General features: G+C 51.4%; 1 pseudogene; it reads left to right on the top strand.

Annotated features, from left to right (window-relative positions):
- The first annotated feature begins 1,113 nt into the window (after window positions 1-1,113).
- LOC144241102 (HIG1 domain family member 2A pseudogene) lies at window positions 1,114-1,421 on the top strand (annotated as a pseudogene).
- Window positions 1,422-5,444: the final 4,023 nt, after the last annotated feature.

The raw sequence follows: 5,444 nt of genomic DNA, 5'->3' as shown, positions 1-5,444 counted from the left end.
AATTCCAAGTCTCTAATTGTGAGGTTAGCCTCCTGGCAAGCAGCCCTCCTCCTTGGGTAGGGTCCAAAAGTCACCTCATTAACATAACCAAAGACACCTCTCATTAGTTAGGAAATTCCAAGGGGTTTTGGAGCTCTGTGCCTCTGTGCGCAAAACAGACCAAATTCATATTTATTTTTTATTTTTGAGAGAGAGAGAGACAGAATACTAGCAGGGGAGAGGCAGAGAGAAACACACACACACAGAATCTGAAGCAGGCTCCAGGCTCCGAGCTTTCAGCACAGAGCCCAATGTGGGGCTCAAACTCGTGAACTGCAAGATCATGACCTGAGCCAAAATCAGACACTAAAACGACTTGATCACCCAGGTGCCTCCATATTTCTTATTATCAGTGAAAATATTACAGGATGCCTGCCATTTTTCTACTGATTTTAGGAAATCTTGATGTATTATGGATCCTAATCCCTCTGGGGGAGGGTGTTAACTCCCCTCCACTTCCGGCCTACCCTATGCATGCACTGAGCCCACTCCTGTGCCCGGCAGGAAGCCACGGGTATGTCCAGCCACCCACTGAAGCTGGAGGTGACAGCTGACATGGCAAAGGGGGTGTAGCACTGACAGGGCTGCTTGAACAACAGAAATTTATTCTCTCGCAGTTCTAGAGGCTCAGAGTACAAAATCAAGGAGGTGAAGGGCTTGGTTCCTTTGCAGGGTTGTGAGGGGGAATCTGTTCCATGCCTCCCCCCTGCTTTCTGGTGACCACCAGCAGCGCTTGGCAGTCCTTGGCTCATCAGTGTACCATTCCAACTCTGCCTCCGTCTGGAGATGGTGTTCTCCCAAGTCTCTGTGTCTTCATGGTCATCTCCTTACAGGGATACCAGTCATATCGGATTAGGGGCTCACCCTACTCCACTACAGTCTTATCTTAACCGACCACAGCTCCAGTGACTCTGTTTCCAAGGGCAGTCACATTCTGAGATACTAGGATTTTAACACATCCATTTGGGGGAACACAATTCAACCCATCACACCTACTTTGTCCCACTGTGAACATCGCCTATCACTTAATACTCCTCTTAGTCTTGATTTTTTTTTTCTCCTAAAGCCGTTGCCATGTCCCTGGCGGCTCCTGGCCCCGTGACTCCCCAGGCGCCCTTTGAACCATCAAAGCCCCCAGTCATTGAGGGCTTTAGCCCCAGTGTCTACAGCACTCCAGAAAGCTTCAAGGAAAAGTTCCTTCGCAAGACCCATGAGAACCCAACGGTGCCCATAAGGCTGCCTGGGCACAGCAGCTGCCCTAACCTACGGGGTCAGAGCCATAGCTCTCAGCTCATGATGTGCATCCAGATCTCCACACAGGGCTTCACGCTTGTGCCGTCTTGCTGGGTCTGGCTGCATCTGCTACAAGGTCTGGATCCTGAGCCCGAGACCTGGACTTGAAAGTTCCCCAGAGATCATTCCCAGCCCCAAGAGCAACCCCGGTCCTGCCACCTGACTTATTCCCTCATCTCCCCCAACAAGTAAGTCCCTGAGTCAGTGGGGGAGGAAGGGGCCAGTTGTGTAACTGACACCTGTATTACCAGGAATCTCAGATTCGGTTCAGTCTGGGTGTTGCATCCTTCTATTTGTGCCTCACTTCCTCCACTTCCTACTAAATAAACTGGTCCACTTGTAAAAATAAATAAATAAATGAATAAATAAATAAATAAATACTCCTCTTAGTCTCCTGCCATTTGGGAAGCTTTCTCCAACCCATGTGCCCACCGCTCCCTCCAGACAACGGGTTACTCAGTATTGCCACGGGCCCCCGTACCTACCCGTATGTTAGGATGCTTTACACATGTCCACTGACTTGTCTCTCCCTCACTAGAGCGCAATGTCCTCCAAGGCAAGTTCCGAGTCTCATTCACCTCTGATTCCCTAGCACCCTGCACAGGGCCCAGCACACAGTACTCGGTATGATATGAACTAACACTAGTTGAGCACTCACCATGTGCCAGTCAGCACCCTAGGAGCTTTACACTGATAACCTCACTTCGTGTTTCACAACAACCCTAGGAAGTAGTATGTTAGTCTCGAGGCCAGGGGATTGCCAGAAACAAAACTCCAACAAGGTTATGCAAGAAGTGAATTTATTGGCTCAAAAGAAAGGAAGTCTGGAAGTGTGTCTTCATGGCCAAATACAGATGCCCAGAGAAAAATCAGGTTGTTGTTTCGCCTCCTCCGTCTCTCAGCTCTGCTTTTTTCCACCCGGCTTCACTTTACAAGGAAGCTTTCTCTGCCCAGAGGGCAGTCTAGCTGTCAGCAATAATCAGATCCTCCTAGCTCAGTACCTGTGATGGGAGAAACCGCCGGCTCCCACTGCTCAGCTGGAAAGCAAGGGCCGACTGGCTATCCTGCGCCAACTGCCTATACCTACCAGGCAGCGGAACATGGTGACAAACAGCCCACCAGATGGTCTCCCTCACAGGAACCACGATGAAAGAATTGGGAAGCTTTCTTGAGCAGAATGGACTCCGGGCACCATGATGCACCTTAGTGGGTACCACTCCTGCCGCCTGTATAAAGGAGGATAGAGGGACACCGAGCAATGAGCCCACCTGCCTAGGTGCACAGCTGGGAATAAGAGGCAGAAGAAGGATTCAGACTGTCTGGTCTGATGCCAAGGACCGCCCTCCTCCTCCTCTCACTGGTCCATTATGCCAGTTTTCCATGAGTTCTGGGACAGACCAGAGCCCGCCATTCATTTAGATGGAGGCAAACTCAGGTTTGAGATCCCCTTCTGATCTCCATGAGCTCAGGTGTTCATCAGTAAAATATGGACAGTGATCTTGCCAGCACCTACCTGTGGTGAGGATTACATGAAATCATTCAAACCATGCATTTAGCGCAGGGTGTGAAACATGGAGAGAGCTTAAAAAGAGTTAGCGGTTATTATGGGTATGAGTAACTATTCCTTGGGTGAAGAAGTGAGTTAATGGTATCTGAGCTCTAACAGAGGGACTGTGGGGGGTTCCCCTCACAGAGGAAGGGCTCGGAGTGAGGGGGAATCTCCACCTCCACTCAAAACCCCTTTCTTAAGATTTCCTATTCTTTGAGCTGGGCAATTCTCTTAATTTTAGGTAGAGTGGAAATTAAAGCATGTTTAGAAAAGGTTAATATTATTGATCTAAAACTTAGCCCTATACATGTTTCCAGGCCCACTCTCCTCTTCCAGAAGGGCACTCTAAGCCCCTTCTGTAAGGAATTCTGGAACTACTACTGGCTCCCAAGCCTCTTACAGCTGGCTTTGCAATGGGTGCTGTCCCTACATGTGACCAAGTGCAGGTAAAGAGCTTTGACAAGGCCAAGGCCATAATTTGCCTGGAGGTCATCCGCATTCTCAGGATGCTATAGAGCCAAAGAGTCCAACCCCAGTCCTGGGTAGGGCTGGACTTGGCTGGAGTGCGTCAAGACAGGGCAGGGACGGAACCGCACTACCTGTGGAAGGTTCTGACAGTTCCGGCAGGCCAGTGGGACCTCCATCCCTTTTCCTGTCTCAATGATACTTGGTCTCCCAAAGCTTTAGAATTATTTCCACGTGAAATGGGAACAAATGGTCCCCAGACATCCTTTGCTTTCTTTCCTGGAATCTTAGGAGAGGGGCCCTTGGGGCAGCTGGGTAGTGCGGGGATAGAGAAGCCGGGGGACATGGTTGGTTTCTCAGCCAGCCCTGCTTCCGATCCAAGAAACTGCACTAGAAGCCAACTGTATAGAACCAGAAGAAAATTCCAACAGCAGGCAGGAAGGAGCCAGCTGCTTCTCTAAGGCTGGATGTGTAGAAAGAGGGGGTGGGGGGGAGCCTGCAGGGAAGAGGAGAGGGGAGGGGAGAGGAAAATGAGGCCTACCTTGCCTGGTCTGCCTGTACCTCTACGTGGTGAGCACTCCAGGCTAGAGGACACGAAGACACTGGGCTGCAAAGCCCAGAGATGTCAGCATCTGGGACATGGATGTGCTGCCTCTTTTTCTCCGCACCTTCTGCCTTCCCCCCTCCCTCTTCCCCACTCTCTGTCCAAGCCCTCAGAGAAGCTGCTGACTCACTCTTGCTTGCTGGGGGTCTGTGGACATTTGGATGCCTCTGGACACTCTGTCTGGTGTTCTCTGCTTTTCCTATGATCCTGCCAAGTCACTTAATGTCAATAACCCGATTTGCATGGAGTCACAAAGTGTGCTACTGTCATGATGTCACAGGACCCTCTAACCATGCTCACTGTACACACATTATCTCCTTTGATCCTCATAACAACTGTGCAAGATGCTGTTAGTGCACCCACTGTACAAATGAGGAAACAGGCTGCAGAGAGAGGTGATTATTGATTTCCTAAGGTCATATGGTTAATAAATGGGAGAGCTGGACATCAATTTTAAGTCTACTAAACTCCAAAGCTCAAGCTCTTCTATAATCTGAGGTTGTAGAACAGAGATGATCACTATCCCTGCTGTAGCAACGAGGCAACTGGCTCAGAGTGGTCAAAGAACCGGCCAGTGGTTCTACGTGTGGAAAGTGGTGGTGTCAGTATGCAAACCCATTTCTTTGGCCACCAACCCAATGTTCATTTTGCCAACAAAAAAAAATGAGGAAGCATGGGTAGACGACCTCAAAGGTTGCCTCCAGCTGAGATCCTTTTAAATTCTGGGCTCAGGGGCGCCTGGGTGGCTTAGTCGGTTAAGCGTCCGACTTTCGCTTAGGTCTTGATCTCGCGGTTCGTGGGTTCGAGCCCCGCGTCGGGCTCTGTGCTGACTGCCAGCTCAGAGCCTGGAGCCTGTTTCCGTCTGTGACTCCCTCTCTCTCTGACCCTCCCCTGCTCACGCCGTCTCTCTCTCTCTCCTAGAAATAAATAAAACATTAAAAAAAAAATTTTAAATTCTGGGCTCAGACCAGAGTTGGAAGGAAAATGGGTGAAAACAGCACCTTGGTCCTATTGCTTTATCTCACAATCTGCCTCACAGAGCCAGAGTGGCTGCCCCGGCTCTGCCCTTTCAGCCTCATCACATCCCCCAGTGAAGGAGAGAGTCATTCAACAAACAGGAGCATTGCAACCCTTGGAGCTTGGACACCCCAGGACTTACACTGATCCCCAACAGCCTCTTTCCTGAGAAGTGTGTGTCCACAGTGGCCCCCTACACAGGGGCACCCATGTCCCGTCCCACTGGCCCCTCAGTGTGTCAGCAGCGAGAATGGCCCCCAGGGGAGAGGGTGAGCACGGGTGCGTGCGCGCAGTCGCACCCTTCCACGCTGGGCCGCCGCACCACACCCACCGACCCCAACCTTCGGCGGAGCTGGAGCGGGGTAGGAGCTGGGAGCGGGGTGGGCGGTCCCTCTCCAGGCCCCGCCCAGCGCCCCGCCCTCACACGCGCCGGGGGAGGAGCCAGCGTCGCGCGGGCCTGGCCAGCTGGCAGCGAAG

This window comes from Crocuta crocuta, unplaced genomic scaffold, assembly GCF_008692635.1.
Source record: "Crocuta crocuta isolate KB4526 unplaced genomic scaffold, BGI_CrCroc_1.0 scaffold127, whole genome shotgun sequence".
Classification (NCBI taxonomy): Eukaryota; Metazoa; Chordata; class Mammalia; order Carnivora; family Hyaenidae; genus Crocuta; species Crocuta crocuta.
This window is presented reverse-complemented; position numbering and strand designations above follow the sequence as displayed.